At 36.4% G+C, this 18531-nt stretch overlaps 1 pseudogene; it reads right to left on the reverse strand.

The window, feature by feature from the left end:
• Window positions 1-617: 617 nt before the first annotated feature.
• LOC112809832 (4-hydroxybenzoate polyprenyltransferase, mitochondrial-like) lies at window positions 618-1205 on the reverse strand (annotated as a pseudogene).
• Window positions 1206-18531: the final 17326 nt, after the last annotated feature.

The following is an 18531-nucleotide window of genomic DNA, read 5'->3' on the forward strand; positions in this document are numbered from 1 at the left end:
TAATTATCAATATACATGCATTTAAGTTTACAATATTGCTCTTTGTTTTCCATTTTATCGTGTGTTTCTTTTTCTTATAGTAAGCAAGATAATTTTTTGCTTATTTAAATTTATATATATGTGCATATATAGAGTATATGTGTGTGTATATATGTATATACAGAATCGTTTTCTGAATGACAGTTTTTGACAGAGTAAAGGTTACGATTAAAAACAATAAGCCCTAATTTTCCATAGCAGTTTTTATTTTTTCCTAAAAAGAAAGTCCATTTTTATACAGAGATAATCTTTTAGATGTGTATTCTAAAATGCTTGAGATTTTTTTCTAAAGTGTCAAAACATATATAATCCCCATTATTTCAGAGGAGAATTACAATGAGCAGAAGAATACATCAGCTTAGATTCTCAAGGTCATCTCAAATTCCGGAGTCCCTGGTTTCTGTGATAGGGTAAGAATTTTGCTAGCAAATGGTTAGACTAGTATCCAGGCAAAATGCTGTAAATCTTTATCTTATGATTCTTAACTTTTTAATATATTGAAACAGATTGTTTAATCAAATCTAAATATGTGGCAACAAGACCTGAGAAACTTACCTAAACATTTGTTTTGATAATTCCTAGATAAACTTCATTTGCCCATTTCTTATTCTACTATTTATATTTTTTTTTGTTTTGTCTGTCTTTTCTTTCCACAAATTCCCAAGCACAATCCCTAAAAAACTGTTAGTCCTATTATTTGGTTGGAGGAAATTTAATCTCCACCATCCTCAGGTCTGTGGATGTCTAGAGTATAAACCTGATGCGCCTAATGGTCTCCTGTGGCCAGAGCCTTGTAGTAGCAAGTGGTCTGGTTCTGACTAGAACCCTACTGGGTACAGTGTCTCCAGGCCACTGAGCCACTGCTTGGTGTTTCTACGGAGCCATAGTGCTGTGGACTTCAGACCATCTCTTTTGTCCTCATGAACATAGATAGTATCATATATTATTGTCACAATTCTAGAAAATAAAGAATCAGGTAAACAGCTGGATTAACTGAGCCCTTGATAGCAGACCATCCAAGTAACAATCTCCAGTTAAAAGTCAACTGCAAGGCTACTTGAGGCCTCGCATGTAATTCTTTATATTAGTGAGTCGGTGATTACATGAAGTAGGGATGCTGCTCCCAGAGCTATGCTTTTTATTGTGGTCACTGCCCCACATGTCATGAGTAGTTCAGCTTGCTCTAATGTCAAAGAGCTATTCTATGTGTGAATCTGAAAACATCCTGACTCACAGGCCGATTCTGTGCTCCAGGTACGTGGCAGACACAGCAACCAGATTCCATTGGGTTTGTCCAACTACATGAGGAGCAGGTAGGGTTGTAGAGGGTGGGGTGCCAAATCCATGACCCCCAAAGCTACAGGCTGAGCAGCTGCTGGGCCTGAGGGCTACTAGTCCCCTGTGGGTGCCAGGGTCAGGAGGAGACCCTAGGAGTCCTACGCCATGCCTGCCTCATGCCCACAGGCTCCACATGAGTCTGCACTGAGGAGACGAGGAGGCATGGTCCCCTTGTCATGTGTTCTTTGTTCTTTTTTCTCATTCCCTGCCTTCTTTGGGTTATTGAGTACTTTTTATGATTTCACTATATGACCATTATTATCTTATTAGATATATATATATATAATAAAAACCGAAGAAGCAGAACCAATAGGATATATTAAAAGATTTAATCTTATGTGGTTGGGAGGGCTAACTAGTAGGAAATCTGGATGCTCAGGTAGGAGCTGATGTAGCCTTGAATCTAAAATCTGTAGTATAGGCCGACAACCTGGAAATTCAGGCAGGATTTTTACGTTACAATCTTAAGACAGAATTCCTGCTACTCCAGGAAACCTCAGATTTTGTCTTAAGGCCTTCAACTGATTCGGACTATATTCATCGTTATGAGAATCCCTCATATTGACATTTTATAGCCATACCCACTTCTCTCCGGCCCCTACCTTCTTCTTGACCCTTATCAGGTATAGATCTGTTCTCCATTCCTATAACTTTGTCTTTTCAAGAATGTTCTCTAAATGGAATCATACTGTATGTACCTTTTGGGATTGCTTCCCCCCTCAACACTCACCGTCCAGGTTTCATTATGTCAGATAATTCTAACATTTCTGTCGTTTTGATCTGGGTGTCCGTTGATTTTTTTTTTTTTAATTCAGCCTGGTATCTTCTTGGTTCTTGATATGAAGAGTGATTTTCAGTTGAAATCTGCACATTTTCATGTTATGTTCTGAGACTTTAGATTTCATTTAAAATTCTGGTTTGGTTGACTTTCTGCCACTGCTGCCTCAGGGAAGGGGAAGAGGATGTTGCCTCAGTACTTCCACACGGAAGTCAAAATTCAGGTTCCCCTCTTGGCCTTCTCCCCATACAGAGTGGGGGATTTGTTGCTCTTTGCTGAACATTCAACTCTGAGCTCCCCATGTGGAGTCCACTGACGTTGTGGTAGGAATGGCCCCCTTAGCGCTGGGTAAGAGTACTGACTCTCCTCTAGGGCTGCCATGACACCTGTGAGGAGCAGTGCTCTGTTACTGCTGGGTGGGTGTGGGATCTAGGTTGTGTGGTCTTCATTAACTCTGGGGTCAGGGGACTCATTACCAGCTGGTGGAGATGAAAATCCCAGCTCTTACTTGACCTTGTCCGACACCACCTCAGGGTAATGACAAGTGGAATAAGGGGAAGTCTGGCTTTCCCACTCAGGCTTTGCTGGTATAGATGGAGTGTGGCCATAGTTTTTCTTTGCTTTTTATTGGAGTAGATTGGTTATTGTCTAAAAGTTGTTTGTCTTACTAGATTGCCTATTCCTGGTCCCTTGGCTAGAGAGAAGATGCTTATTTTTTTTTGTTTTCGGGGGGTTTTTTGACTGCATTTTCTGACATTGGTAGGCTCTCATCTTCTTCAGCTCCAAGTCTGGGATACAAAAAAAGAAATCCCATAGAACTCAGCACCATGCTGTCCCTTGGGTCCTGAGGTCCCTGCTGGTCTACCTTCTTGCCACCTTTCAGAGTCTTCTTAGAATTTTACACGTACACACACACACACACACACACACACACACACCACACACCACACACACACACACACACCACACACACACACACCACACACATACCACACACACACACACACACACACCACACACACCACACACACATACACACACACCACACACCACACACACACCACACACACACACACACCACACACACACCACACACACCACACACACACACACCACACACCACACACACACACCACACACACCACACACACACACACACACCACACACCACACACACACACCTGTCTGTTATCTATCTATCTAACACACACACCTGTTATCTATCTATCATCTATCTATCTCTCTATCTATCAATCATCTATCTATCATCTTAGTTTTCTAGGGCTATCATAACTAAGTACCACACACTGGGTGGCTTAAACAACAGAAATTTATTTTCACACAGGTGTGGAGTCTAGAAGTTTATGATCAAGGTGTTAGCAGATTTGGTTTCTTCTGAGGCCTCTCTCCTTGGGTTGCTGATGGCTGTCTTGTCATTATGTCCTTACATTGTCTTTCCTCTGTGCATGGATATGTCTGGTGTTTGTGTCCAAATTTTCTCTTCTTATAATGGTACCAGTCAGATTAGATTAAGGTCTGCCCTAATATTTATTTTTCGTTGTTCTTTGAGGAATAGGGAAAATGCATGTACTCCATCATCCCAGAAGTAGAAGTCCTTGTTATTGGTTTTAAAATGTCATCACTTTAAAATTTCATTATATTCTGGCCCCCATTAGATCTGCTGAAATGTAAGCCATGATTTTTAGAGTTGTGTGTCTCTCTTTGTAATATACGTTGTTTTTTTTTGTTTTGTTTTGTTTTGGTTTGGTTTTCAGCAGTTTGACTATACATGTCTAGTTATGGCCTAGTTTGTGTTATCTGATTTTGCACTTGCTGACCTCTTTGTAGTTTATTTTCTTTACCAAATTTTGCAATTTTTCAGCTCTAATATGCTGAAATGTTTTCTCCTATCCCATTTCTCTCTCTAGTTCTTTTGGAACTCCCATTACACATAATAGATCCCTTGATTTTGTGTCACAAATCATTGAGGCTCTTCTGTTTTCTTGTCATTTTTATGTCTATTTTTCACATTAGATCATTTCTATTGAACATTTTCTACATAACTGATCCTTTCTTTGGCTGTCTCCAGTCATCTGTTGATCCCTTTGAGTGAATCTTTTATTTCAGATACCGTGCTTATAAATTCTAAATTCCCATGGGGTTATTTTTATGTTTCTTATATCTCTACTGAGATCCCCCATATATTCTCTCATTTTGACAGTAGTTTCCTTTTGATCCTTGAATATGCTTTTAATAGATGCTATAAAGTTCTTTTCTGAAAATTCCACTTCTGGGTTATCTTGGAATCTCTCTTACTGACTGGTCTTTCTCTTAAGTATGGGCCACATTTTTTTTTTCATGTAACTAGTAATTTTTATTGTACACTATATATTGTAGATAATACTTAGTAGAAATTCTGAATTCTATTATCTTCCTCTGAAGAATGTTGATTTTTGTTTTTCAGACTGTTGGCTGTTAAACTTGAACTATATAAGCTTGGTTTTATACTTGATTCAAAAAGCTCTTTTGCTTTTATCTCTGTTCGAGATAAATATTTTAGTCCTGCTACATCATTGATAGTTTTGAGACATGACCTCGTGGCATTTCACTGAGAAGAACCCAAACTCAAAATTGTGTCTTCCTTCTGTAGGAAGATACTGAGATACTTACCCACTTAAATCAGTCTTCCACTTGATGTTTGTCACCATTATTATTAGAGTCTTCTCCGTGCATGCACAGCTTAGGGAACAGCCAGTAATTTGAGGATAGTTATACATAGATCTGGGGCATACCCCTTCAGTGGTCTCTTTTTCCCTCAGGATTTTTACACTAAATATTCAGCAATTCTGGCAGCCCCAAACTCTGTCCTCTGAGACTTTAAGCCACTGAGACAGCAGTTTTCTGCTCGGGTTCGAACGTCACCTCATGCCAGGTGGACTGAAACATGCTCTAGTAAAATGAGGAATCACTTTTAAGATATAATTCCCTTTAATTTTATGAATACATTTGATCCCCCATGCCTTCAAATAGTTATTTTTAAAAATATTTAGAGTTTGTATTTGTTTTCTGGGAGAGGGTTAAGTTATACCAATAAATGTTACTCTACCAAACTAAAACCAAAACTCTTTAATTTATATTTGTAAGCAAAAGAAAATGACCAATAAAAGAATGATAAGAAGATAGAATGAAACGTAAATGATAGTAATTTACTGGTTTCTTAGGATGATACATGAAAATGCCTTCCAGTGGGTCTTTGAGTTTTAGCAACCTGATTTTGTTCTTATTTGAATAAAGGTTAGGAATATCAAGTAGTTCAATATGAAATAAGTTGGTAAAACAGAAAAAAATCAAAGAAATATAAAATTTAATCTTCGGACCCCATTCTAAAATCTGATTTTTTAGACTGAATCTCATACTAGGTTTGCTAATTCTGAGGCTCCATGGGACAATTTCAGTTATTATATCCAAGCCTTCAAAGAAGAAATAGTAATGAACTTTTAAATTTTTTATCAGATTCTTGAAAAGTAAGATTTTTCTCCTTAATGAGTAACAGAATTATTTTATCAATAATAAAATGCCAGGCAGTGATCTTTGAGTGCTGCTTCATTTGCTAAGTATGTAAAAAGAATGTATTTAAGGGATATTCACAAGGTCTTAAAAAAAAAGATGTCATTTTTTAGTTCTATTTCAAAATCCTCCTTACATTCAACAGAATACTTGCAGATAGCTTTAACTGTCAGAGTAGAGTAACCAGCTAGTTCAGCCTGACTGGAGAGGCTCAGTTTCATAAAGCCAAATTTGCACTCTTGCAGTTCCAGGGCAATTTTCTTTTACTTCCATACCTAATTTCAGGAATCAAAATTAATTCCTCTTATAGCTATCCCTATAAAATTTGTTCTAGCAAACAGAAGTAAATTGAAATACAGTTATCTTCAAAGAATGAAATAATAATCATCTCAGCGTAAATATTGGACTTTCCAGTTATGCCCACATTGTGGCTTACCTTTTCTTTTATTTAAGCTTGGGCCTTTGTTCTTAGTCCTCCTTTTCTTATTGTGCTTGAGAATCAATGGAAAGGCTGCCTCTCGGAAGATTAAAAAGTAATTTTCTGGGAAAATACTTTCACACAATTAAGCACTTCTTTTAAAGATAAACATTAAGCATTATGCTACCTCTTAGCTTCAGCTATGTATATTAGTGACTGTTCTGTTTTATAATTTGGAATGGTTTAACACATATTTAACCTAAGACACCTAAAACAGTTGTGTTATTTATATAATAACAATTCCATTAATAAAATTAAGCAACAGCAAAGTTTGAACATGTCTTGATTATATCACCTATTCCTGTTGCCTGTCTGTCCCATAATTTGCTCAATTTTTAATTGCATTTATATAATGATCGAATATTTTTATAAATATATTATTATTGAATATATTTATGAGAGTTTTCATATAAATGCCATAGCAGTATGGCATTTTATTATCTGTAGCTTCTTCAGATTTAGGTAGGTGAAGTTTACTCAATTCATAGTTATTGAACACCCACAGGTACGTACCATTTCTTGTAATATACTTGCCATAATTCAAGAGGTAAAGACACATTCATCATTTTGCTCAAATCCTTTAAACTTATTGAAACATTTAAGAGGCTATATGTTAGAAGTAATGTCAAGACAGGAATTCTTAATCTCAGGAAACAAACTGAGGGTTGCTGGAGTGGTGGGGGTGGGAGGGATGGGGTGGCTGGGTGATAGACATTGGGGAGGGTATGTGCTATGGTGAGCGCTGTGAACTGTGTAAGACTGATGAATCACAGACCTGTACCTCTGAAACAAATAATACATTATACGTTAAAAAAAAGAAGAAGAAGAAGAAGAAGATAGCAGGAGAGGAAGAATGAAGGGGGATATCGGAAGGGGAGACGAACCATGAGAGACTGTGGACTCTGAGAAACCAACTGAGGGTTCTAGAGGGGAGGGGGGGTGGGAGGATGGGTTAGCCTGGTGATGGGTATTAAAGAGGCCACGTACTGCGTGGAGCACTGGGTGTTATACACAAACAATGAATCATGGAACACTACCATCAAAAACTAATGATGTAATGTATGGTGATTAACATAACATAATAATAAAAAATAAATAAAAATAAATAATTCTTCAAAAAAAAAGAAGTAATGTCAACAGTGGTTCAATTAAAAAAATTACTCTAGGGGTGCCAGGTGGCTCAGTCGGTTGGGTGGCAGACTCTTGATTTCAACTTAGGTTGAGATATCTGGATAGTGGGGTCAGTGGCCTTGGGCTCCTGTGCTCAGCGCTCATCATCGAGTCTGCTTGTCCTTTCCCCTCCACCCCCCTCTCAGATAAGTAAATAAATAAAATCTTTTAAATAATAATAATAATAAAATTACACTACTAGATTTTTGACATGGTATATACTCTAGATTACAATTAGATTTCATCTCTTGATTAAAGGCCAAATCTACTCCCTTCTCGTTGCTTCTCTACTGATCTATATTGCATAGGATGTCAAGGCCTGTTCTATCTCAAGGGGACAGAATAATCGATTAATGGTCAAGGGACTAGGAGTGGCAACCCTTCTGTTGTACATTTTTTTCTTTAAATTTTTATTGTTATGTTAATCACCATACATTACATTCTGCTGTACATTTTTTAACATTGGTGTAGACCAAAGCACTATTGATATACATAATTCATTTCCTTTTCTAACAATATGAGTCTATGGGCCCATGACTGTAGTTATGCTTTAAAATAAATTATTCCCAGATGGTATAACCATCTTACTAGTAGAGACTACAAGAACCAGGTAGGGAATATTCAATAATCTTAAAAGAAGTAAAATTTCTTAATGTAAGGTCAAAGATGGACAAGCATGTGTTGTAAGAAAGGGTTTTCCATAGTGGGAAATTATCAAAAGAAAAAAAGAAGTTGTAAAAAATGTTCATTTGACAGATGTGAAAAATGATTGCTTCTTAGTATTCCTAAACAACTATTAGGAAAAAAAATGATAAAATATATATAAATTCAAATTTTAAAAATAGGAGAGAGGGAAATTAGAATTTGTTGAACACTGAGTTAGAAATTCTCATCATCTTTACCAGATGATCAGTCATTCAGCTTCTGTTTGGACTCTGACAATGATGAGAAACTCATTATCTCAGGAGCAAGCCTGTACCCTTATTAGACAAATTATCATTTTAAAAATATTTCACCAACATTTATTTCTTAAGAAGTGTCCACATATCAGTAGATTTATGAGAATTAAAGGCAAAGGACAAGCTTAAAATATCATGCCTTATCATAATATATATTATCTGCTTTTGTTGAAAAGTAAAATTCTTCTCTGTTTCTAGCTGTATGAAGTCACCAATATTAAAATAAATAAGAAAGGAAATAAGCAATCTAAGACTGAGACTTTACTCTTTCATTCAGGTTGGGCTTGTTTTAAGTTTGAGGTGAAGTTATACATAGAAGTTATACCCTTTTATTGTGAACTTTCTTATTGACAAAGAATTCCACAATTTTCCATTCCTTTACAAAATAAGTATACTAAATGTTAATCTTCTTGCTAAACAAGTTTTAAGAAAAAGCTGTAAATGTATTATCAATTTTGAAATCCACTTTGTGGCCTTATTTGTTGGCATGTGTTTACAGATAATTTACCTTAGCTCAGTTATTAAACACTTTTGGCTACTGTTCTAGGTCTTTCTTACCTTTAAAGTGACTTTGGAATCATGGACCAAGTGGTTGTGGGGGAGTGGATTATATTGTGCTCCCTTCTTTGCCCCTGTTTCCATCCATAATTCTCTAAGTATCTGTTCTTCCCAAGAACATTCCAGAGGTATTCTTTTTGGGAATTCCAAAAGGTTCTCCATAAATAGCAGTATTTTTTTCTACCCAATTCTGAATAATTTAAGAAGTAAAAAAAAAGAATGATAACATAAAAGTCAAAATATTGCCTTTGCTATTGATAGTGAACGGATTGTGGTATGGCATTTAGGTTTGTTCATTTGGTAGACTCATATCCCCATCATTGCTGCCCTGTAGGTTGCTGACAACCCTGGATAATTAGACCAGATCACCACCCCAAAGAGGTAACCCCCCCTGGAGCAATAGTGGAATAGTGTGTTTCTGCAGCAAACAGCTTGTTCCCAAGAGCAAGGAAGGCAGAGGTGAGCCAAGCATGCCTGGTTAATTACCTCAGATTTACCCATCAGATAAATTACCTTACCTTTCTAATGACAAAGAGAGGTGAACAGTATGTTGAGAAGAAATTCTTCCTCAGGGAAGCCAGGAGTAGAGGGTATGGGGACAGTGTTCCCAATTAACATACTCAATGAAGAGAAATAGTGTGGGGAGTTTTTCTCTACTGGCCACAGAAACTTCAGAACACCGTTTTCTTCCAAAAGGCTACTGTTCCACAGGGATATCAGATGAGGTTAAAAAATATTAGTTTATGCTATTTTTAACCCTATTTTAACGAGTTTCTTCTCTAGTTTATAATTTTTTCCTCTAGGGACAATTGCAAGCACCCAGGATTCCTCAGTAAGTGCCTGGCTCTGCAACTGAGCCCTCCGGTAACGGTTAATTACTTCCTTCACTATTTCATGTTAAAGCCCACAGTTTAAAAATCTTTATTCATAATGAGGTATTTATATCATGACTTTTTTGGAGCAAGAGAGGTTGTTAGTTCATGTAGATACTTAGTTATGATGCAGAGGGCCGACTAAGAGTCAGTGAGGATTAGCTGTAGTTATCATCGAAGTCCTTTGCTCAGGGTACCAGTTGTGTTTTCTTCTATTGGTTCATAATAGAAAGATAGTATATCTATTATTCTATCATCTTTATTAACTGTACTGTTTAAATCATTCACATTTTTTCTACTTACTAAGTTTTTGATCATTACAAGTATTTTAAAATCTCTCACTACAGTTGTATTTCTGTCAGTCACATTGAATTTCAACATCTCAATGTTTATCTCTTTATTAGTGCTGATACCATGACAGATGTAAAATGACCTGTTTTTACTGATCTGTTTTACTTGGGGAGTTCTCTTTTGCTAGTAGGGTAGGCCCAGCTCTTCTTTTGCTTTCTTTGTTTCATTTTTAGCCATTGTACATCCTTTCTATCTTTTAATTTTTCTTTTGAACTGATTATCTTATTTTGTTAGTCTGTTTGCTTGCTTGTTTTTAAGCAATCTGAATTCTTTCTCCTGATGTACCAGACCTTACATTCCCTGGTTCCTCGGTAACTTGCTGATCTCATGGGCAGATCTGATTGTCTCACTGCATAGCTGCACTGGTCTCCTTGCTATTCTTTGAATACTCCTGACACATTTTCTCTTTAGTATGTACTATTGTCTAGCATATTTAATATTTACTTAATTTGTCTTATTGATCATCTGGCTTTTTTAGTAGAACGCATAACTCAATGAGGGAAGACATTTTTGCCTGTTTTGTTAACCACTCTACACAAAGTACCTAGAATATTGCCTAGTATATAATAGGTACTCACAAATACTTGTGGACTGAATGAATTGAACAAATAGATCTGCATTTTAAAGCTATAATACTTAATTTTGGCATGTATTTCACTTATTTTGTAGTTCCTACCTGTTCCTTTTTCTAAATAAGTGGTTTTATTTGCTTATTAACTTCCAGAATTGTTTCAAAGTTAGCCATATGCTTTTTAGTTATACGAATGGTTTTCTCAAAGTTTTTCTGTGAAATTCATAAGCCAACATTATGCTGTGAAATGTGGAGATTAAAATCAAAGCCTTGCTTTGATACCTCCCAAATGTGTGACTCAGGCAAGTTGTTTAACTTCTCTGTGACAGTTTCTTTATCTACAAAGCAAAAGTCCTTATATTTTTTTTAAGAATTAAATGAGTGTATATAATTACAGTCCTTAGCACATCTTAAGTACTATACAGTTGAAAACAATTTTCTTAGTCCATTTGGGCTGCTTATACCAAAGATCACAGACTGGGTGCCTTAAACAACAGACATTTATTTCTTACAGTTCTGATAACTGGAAATCCAAGATCCAGGTGCTGGTAGGCTTGGTGTCTGGTGAGGGCCTTCTTACTGTTTTATACACTGTTTTCTTCTCCTTGTGTTCTTTCCCATGGTGGAGAGCAGAGAGAGGGTAAGTCTCATGTCTCTTCTTCTAAGGACACTAATTTCATTCATGAGAGCTCTACCTTCATGAACTGATTACCTCCCAAAGGCCCTACCTCCTAATTCCATCATGGTAGGGGATAGGAGTTCAACATATGAATTTTAGGGGACAGTCAGTCCATTGCACCATTATTATTACTCTTATTGTCATTACATCATAAAGATCAATAACAAATTGTAATAGTTTCTTCTTCCTTTTTTAAAAAACTTATTTAATTTCCATTAACATATAATGTATTATTGGTTTCAGAGGTAGAGGTCAGTGATTTATCAGTCTTATGTAATACCTAGTGTTCATTACATCATGTGCTCTCCTTAATGTCCCATCACCCAGTTACCTCATCCCCCCACGCCCACCCCTCCAGCAACCCTCATTTTATTTCCTACGCTTAAGAGTCTTATGGTTTGTCTCCCTCTCTGATTTCATCTTGTTTTATATTTTTCCTCTATTCCCCTATGATCCTCTGTTTTGTTTCTTAAATTCCACATACAGTGGAATATTACTCATCCAACAAAAAAAAAGAAAAAGAAATCTTGCCATTTGCAATGACGTGGATGGAACTAGAGGGTGTCATGCTAAGCTAAATAAGCCAATCAGAGAAACACAATTATCCTATAATCTCGCTGATATGTGGAAGTTTCCTCTTCCTTATGGAAGAAAAAAAGCATAATTTTTTCCTCACTACTGTTTTCCCATTCTTTGTTTCTTTAATCCAAAAATATAATGCTGTTCTCCTTCTTCTCCCTTGACTTAATAAATATTTGGTGTTACAAATAGTTAATTTTGCATAGTGCTAAGCCATAGGCTAAAAATAATAAACTAAAATAGACATGATCCTAATGTATGGAGTTTTGTAAGAAAAGATACAGTAAAGAGGTGAATATATAAAAATAAAAAAAAGGGGGAGATGAACCATGAGAGACTATGGACTCTGAGAAACAAACTGAGGGTTCTAGAGGGGAGGGGAATGGGGGGATGGGTTAACCTGGTGATGGGTATTAAAGAGGGCACGTACTGCATGGAGCACTGGGTGTTATGCACAAACAATGAATCATGGAACACTACATCAAAAACTAATGATGTAATGTATGGTGATTAACATAACATAATAAAAAAATATAAATAAATAAATAAATATATCAATAAAACTAAGAAAAATATTCTAATTATAATAAACCTGTGCTATGATAGAAAACACTAGGAAGGAACCTTGGTTTCTGGTTGTCAGACAAGGGCCTCTAAAGTGATATGACTAAAATTGAGAACCAAACAATGGAAAAGGCTGGGAATTTGGCACTAGGGAAGCAGGGGGACCAGAAGGTTCAAGCAGAAGCAACTGTATGTGCTCATAAGATTATTTATGTTTAATCTTCAAAAATCCCACCAGAATACTTATTATTCTTTTTTCATTAAGGTTATTTCAAAGAGTTTCCACTCTCAATTTTTGACTAAGATTTTTTTAGATACAATGTTTTCTTATTCTGATTTCTGTTGATACTGTTTAAAATCCATTTTGGTAGGATGGATTCTCAGAATCTGACCTAAGTTTCCCCATATTTTATTTTTAAAAATTTCCCTTCTTTCACTTTGTTTTGGGGGAATTTCTTGAGATTGACTTCTTTAGTCATTTGATTTTCTACAGCATTCACTGTCTTCATTATTTTTTAAATGTGGTATTTATGCTTTAAATTCTCTTTAAATTCCTCATAAAGTCAAATAGTCTCATTTTTATACTTTTATACTCCTTGTTTATATATAACTCATAACTTTTTTGAACCTTATTGAGAATATAAATCATTTGTTTCTAATGTGTTTTCTTTTTCTGTTTATTTAAATACCTTTTTATAAGAATAAACTTCTGTATCTTTCAAAAAGTCACCTTCTTTTGAACTAAAGAAACTTTTAACAGGGCCTGATAGGTTTTTGTTTTGCTTTGTTTTGTTTTCTGTCAATAAGAGCTTTCTGATTGCTCAGTATTGGCTGGTCATCAGATAGAATTAGACAAAGGTCAGTGAGGGTCCCTACCAATAGGTAAATATATTTGTTTCAATTTCTGTGATGATTGTACAAGGAAAAGTGAGATCAAGTGGTAATTTGAGTATAATTTCCTAAAAATACTTTAATAATGATATTGAGTGGGAAAAGAGAAAAAATGCCATACAGAATCTGTTTAGTTTCATATACTGTGTAGTTTTTGTGTGAAATATATAATGAATCTGATCATTTTGGATTAGTGAATTCTAGCTCTAAAATTGTCTTGACTTTTACTATTTTATTAAATTTTTCCTGGGAAAATAGCTGACTAAAGAAATTCTGAAATGTACAAAATGGGCAAAATCATGGAGATAGAAAGTAGATCAGTGGTTTCCATGGGCTGGAGGAGAAAGGAATGGGGAGTAGCTACTAATAGGTATGTATGAAGTTTCCTTTTGGGGTGATGAAAATGTTTTGGGACTTGATAGTGATGATGGCTTCACAGCATTTTGATTGTACCAAATGTCACAAGATTGTACCCACTTTAAAATGGTTAGTTTTTATGCTACGTATATTCTACCACAATTTTTAAAAAAGGATCTGCCTACAAATTAAAAGGCAATTCCTTTCTCTTAGGTAACAGCTTTGCTTATGGTGTACAATAGGATGTTTCTTTTTCTGATGGACAAGAACAAAAGCAAGGCAAAATAAGAGGCAAACCCTGGCCCAAGGTGAGGCAAGTATGGCCAGCATATTGTTCTTAGTTGGGTAAGGCACTTTGTGGTATCAAGCGAGCCACCTCCACAATACCTGATACAAAATTATGGAACAGAAACACAATTTCTACAAGAAAGGCACCTGCTTGAAAAAAGAGCAGACTCGAAAAAGCGATGGTCTTTTTTCCACAGCATATATTTCCTGCTAAATAGAAATAAAGACTCCCTGCCGACCAATGGAATAGGCTTCTATGTTGGCCAATCTAGAAGAAGGTTCTGCTCTCAAGGAAGAGGCTTCTTGTCCATTGTTTTTCATGATCGCAACAGAGAGAGGCCCTTTCTACGTCCATACTGCTTTAGCAGTCCACTTCCTGTTGGCGTTAAGTTGGTGGCCTGAGGATTGAACATTCATAGGTCATTAAGTGGCTTTGTGTCAATGGAGTCCCCTCAAAAACTTAACAGTCTCCTCTAGTACTTATTTGTTGGGCTAATAACTGCAGCCAAGATTTTGACTTCACTGAACTCCGTGTCCTTTCCATGTCTGACCTCTGGTTTAATGGACACTACCTTGAGTCCAGGAAATAATAACCATTAATCAGATTTTCTTCTTAACCAAGTTTGTTCATCCTGTCTGGTGGAAAATACCTAATGAAAGATCCCTAGAGTAGGCAAGGGTCTCACTCTCAACAGTTATACTTTCTGCAAAGTTGTTTAATTTCTGATTCTCTGAAAGTATTAGCTTCAGCTCAAGGATAGAGAAATTGGTCTTATAAACCCCGAAAAACACAATATAAAGGGATTCAGTCTAACTTAGAAAGCCTGTTACAGACAGAAAGCATCTTTATTCTCAAGGCTTCATTTTTCCCCTTTCTCCTTTAAGCTTGACATTCCTTAGACTAAATTTCTCTCTGTTGTATAGTCCCTGGTGGAAAGCCACAGGATGAAACCAACACACAAATATTTTAAATTTTTTATAATATTAATTTTTTCTAATTCTATATCTCCCTGGTAGGAGACTTGTTATGCTAGAAATAAAGCAAAAGTAGTGGTGGAGGATGTGGAGATAGATAATAATTGTTGATTAAAACAGCAAAGTCTTTTAGGTTCAGGGCTTAATAAATGTTTATTGAATTATTTTTCATAGGTTCCTAGTTGCTTCTGGACAGCTCTTAATATTAAGAATGTTTTCTTATTTTAGAAACTTTTCTTTACCTGTTCTTTTTTCCCCCTCTGATTCTAAATACATCTGTATTATTATGATCAGGCTGCCATATAAACTACCACAGAGTGGCTTAGAAACACAGAAATCTACTTTATCACAGTTCTGGACACTAGATGTCCAAGATCAGAACACCAGCAGGGTTCATTTCTGGTGAGATCTGTCCTCTGACTTTCAGATGTGTTCTCACTGTGTCCTCATGTGGCTTTTTCTTTTTGCATAAGTGGGGAGGGGTAGCTCTCTGGTGTCTCTTCCTTTATCTTCTTCTAAGGACAGTGTTTGATTAGGGCCACCCTTATAACCTCATTTAACCTAAATTACCTCCTTAAAGGCCATATCTCCAAATACAGTCACATTGGGGATTATGGCTTCAACATATAAATTTTGGAGGGATACATTTATATCCATAAAAAAATGGCATTTTTAAGCAAAATTCTAGTAATAACTACATTTCTTTTAGAATATCTGTTATTCTCACTATGAAAGGTATATTACCACTTATATGTCAGAGGCATTGCTCACTACTATTGATTAGATATGAAATCCTTCATGTTGAAGCAGGGAAATTTATTAGATTAAGAAAAATTAATATAGAATGTATTTAGCATGAGGGCTAGGAAAGTATAATCATGTGATTATGGTGCTTGCAAATGTATGTTGATTTGTTAGAAGTAGTATGTGCCAAATTGATACACTGAATAAAAGAGGTCTTAGTAAGATATAGGGAGACAAGGGAGAGAGTAGGAAGAAACTGTGAGAACTCTGCATTCTTGTAACCATGGAAATGAAGCATTATGGGGAATATTGCTAAGTCTGACCAAGAGGAGTAAAGATTTCAATTAAGAATAAACTGGGTTGTCTTCATTCCTGGGTTTCTTCATTAGCGGACCCCTTTGCAAATTAAGCCATTTGTCACAAGTGTCTAATACATTCTGGACACTGACGATGCAGCAGTGAATTAGACAAACAAGTGAGGGAGATGCAGGTGATGCCACATCTTGTGTCACCTCAGCCTCTGGCAGTAGAGGACAATTCCTATGCAGGCTGACAGCTTTTCCACTCATGTATTTTTGCTTCTCAATCTAAATGTTGGGTTTCCTCCAGAACTCAGGAAATTGTTCATCCCACACAATGCATAGCTCAGCAGAACTGGGAATTAAGCATTATCAGGACAAATCTCCTCAAAGGGAAAATTCTGAGGTACAATCAATTCTGCTGTCATGATTGTTCTGAAAATGTGAATTTGTTCCAACACAATTGATATATTAAGGAATGACTTGAGCAGAACCCAAGTTTTGTGCTTTCTTATGTATGATTTCTTCCATGAGAAATATTAAATTAAAATAGGGAGTGGAAAACTCTGGCCCATTGCCTATTTTTGTAAATCAGGTTTTACTGGAGCACTACAGACAAGTTTGTTTTTTTTCTTAAACCTCCTTTCTGTGACTGTGGTAGGGTCTATAGAGCCCTCAATATTGAAAATATTTACTATCTGATCATTTAAGGAAAAGTGTGATAATTCCTGATCTTGGTGAATGGAGCAAACAGCATGAAGCTGACCAAAGCTACATAAAAATACAAAAAATAAAAATAAAAATAAAAAAGGCACATATGCACACACATGAAACATCTCCCTGTGACCTCAGAGCACGACATATGTTGTGAGCCACACCCAGCCACAACTTGTGTTACAAGTTTCCATCAGATTTCACATAATTGTTCCTCTACCACTTTGCGATAGCTCACAAACTGCAACCCTCCCAGCATGCCCTTCCACCAGCAAACATCAGCCTTTCTTCAAAGCCAAGTGCCATATTTATTGTAGGTTTGATATATTTCTTAACCATTTGACATGTGTGACACTGTGCTACCATGTTTAAGCATCCTGCCTTTTTCATATGTGACTGATGAAAGTTTTGAGTATTATGCTTCTGACTTCATTTTTATTCCCACAAGCTCTGTGGTTTTATTGTATGTTTTTGTGTAGTACAGTGCTTTTTTAAGGAAGGCATGTGCCACACATTATCAGAACTGACTGCACTTTCTACATTATGTTCCTCAGAAGGTCCCCAGAAGAATGAGCCTCAGTTGACCAATCAGTGACTTGCTCATTAACAGATGGAATAATTAGCTTCTCTCACTTCCCTATCTCACTTCTCCCAGACCTCTTTTGGTGCTTCCTTGGATCACTTTTCACATAACCTACTTGGTCCCAACTCCTTGTCTCAGGTTCTACCTATTTTGGGGGGGGGGGGGAGGGGGAAAATTAAGACAACAGATTCCTGCCCTTATGGAGCATATAGCTTAATTTGGGAGAAAAATTATAATCAAATGAATAAATAACAAGCAAGCAAGATAAATACAGATTGTGATAAATTTTATGTAGGAAATAACCAGGGTAATGAAAGATAAATTGGACGAGGTCACTTGAGAGAGAATTCAAGGAAGGCCCTCTGAGAAGATGATACTTGAATTGAGACATAAAGAATGAAAGTGAGCCAACTGGAGTAAAAATTATAATGGTATCGTAATGGAAAGACTAGAGAAAATCACTAAATGGAATAGGACTGTAGTGGTTCATAGTGATGTTATATCAATACTTGAGGATGTGTTGGGCACTGCAGTGCACCCCATTCTCCTACTGATATGGGAACAGCCAGTATAGGTGCATTATTTCTTAATAAAGCCATGTTATACTCATTGTATGAAAGGGACCACAGCCTGGAAGATTGAAGTCCATATTTAGCATTTGAGAGTCAGCATAGGTAGGTAAAAACTGTAGCAACTTACTGCCTCAGTTGTTCTCCCTGACCTTTGCAAAAGTAAGGTTTTCCGAAGAAGATAAAAACCAACAAGTAGAATAAGAGGTCAAAAAATATTGTGAAAAAATAAAATATGTGGTACAAATAAAGCCTTTAAAGTAAGAATCCAGGGCACCTGGATAGCTCAGTTAAGTGTCTGACTCTTGATTTTGGCTCAGGTCATGATCTCGGGGTCTTGGGATCGAGCCCCATATTGGGCTCCATGCTGGGTGTGGAGCCTACTTGGGATTCTCTCTTTCTCTCTCCCTCTGCCCCTCCCCAACCCTGCTCATGTGCTCTCTCTCTCAAATAAATAAATAAATAAATAAATAAATAAATAAATAAATAAGAATCCTCCAAGTCCCCAGTAGTAGGCTCTCATGGAATGGTGGTGGTAATGGTTTTGACATTGATGTTGGCAGCTATGATAGAGAGTGTGATAATCATGATACTGATTGATTATCAAC

Source organism: Callorhinus ursinus, unplaced genomic scaffold (genome assembly GCF_003265705.2).
Source record: "Callorhinus ursinus isolate GAN/ISIS: 27379988/994484 unplaced genomic scaffold, GSC_fseal_2.0 scaffold2, whole genome shotgun sequence".
Classification (NCBI taxonomy): Eukaryota; Metazoa; Chordata; class Mammalia; order Carnivora; family Otariidae; genus Callorhinus; species Callorhinus ursinus.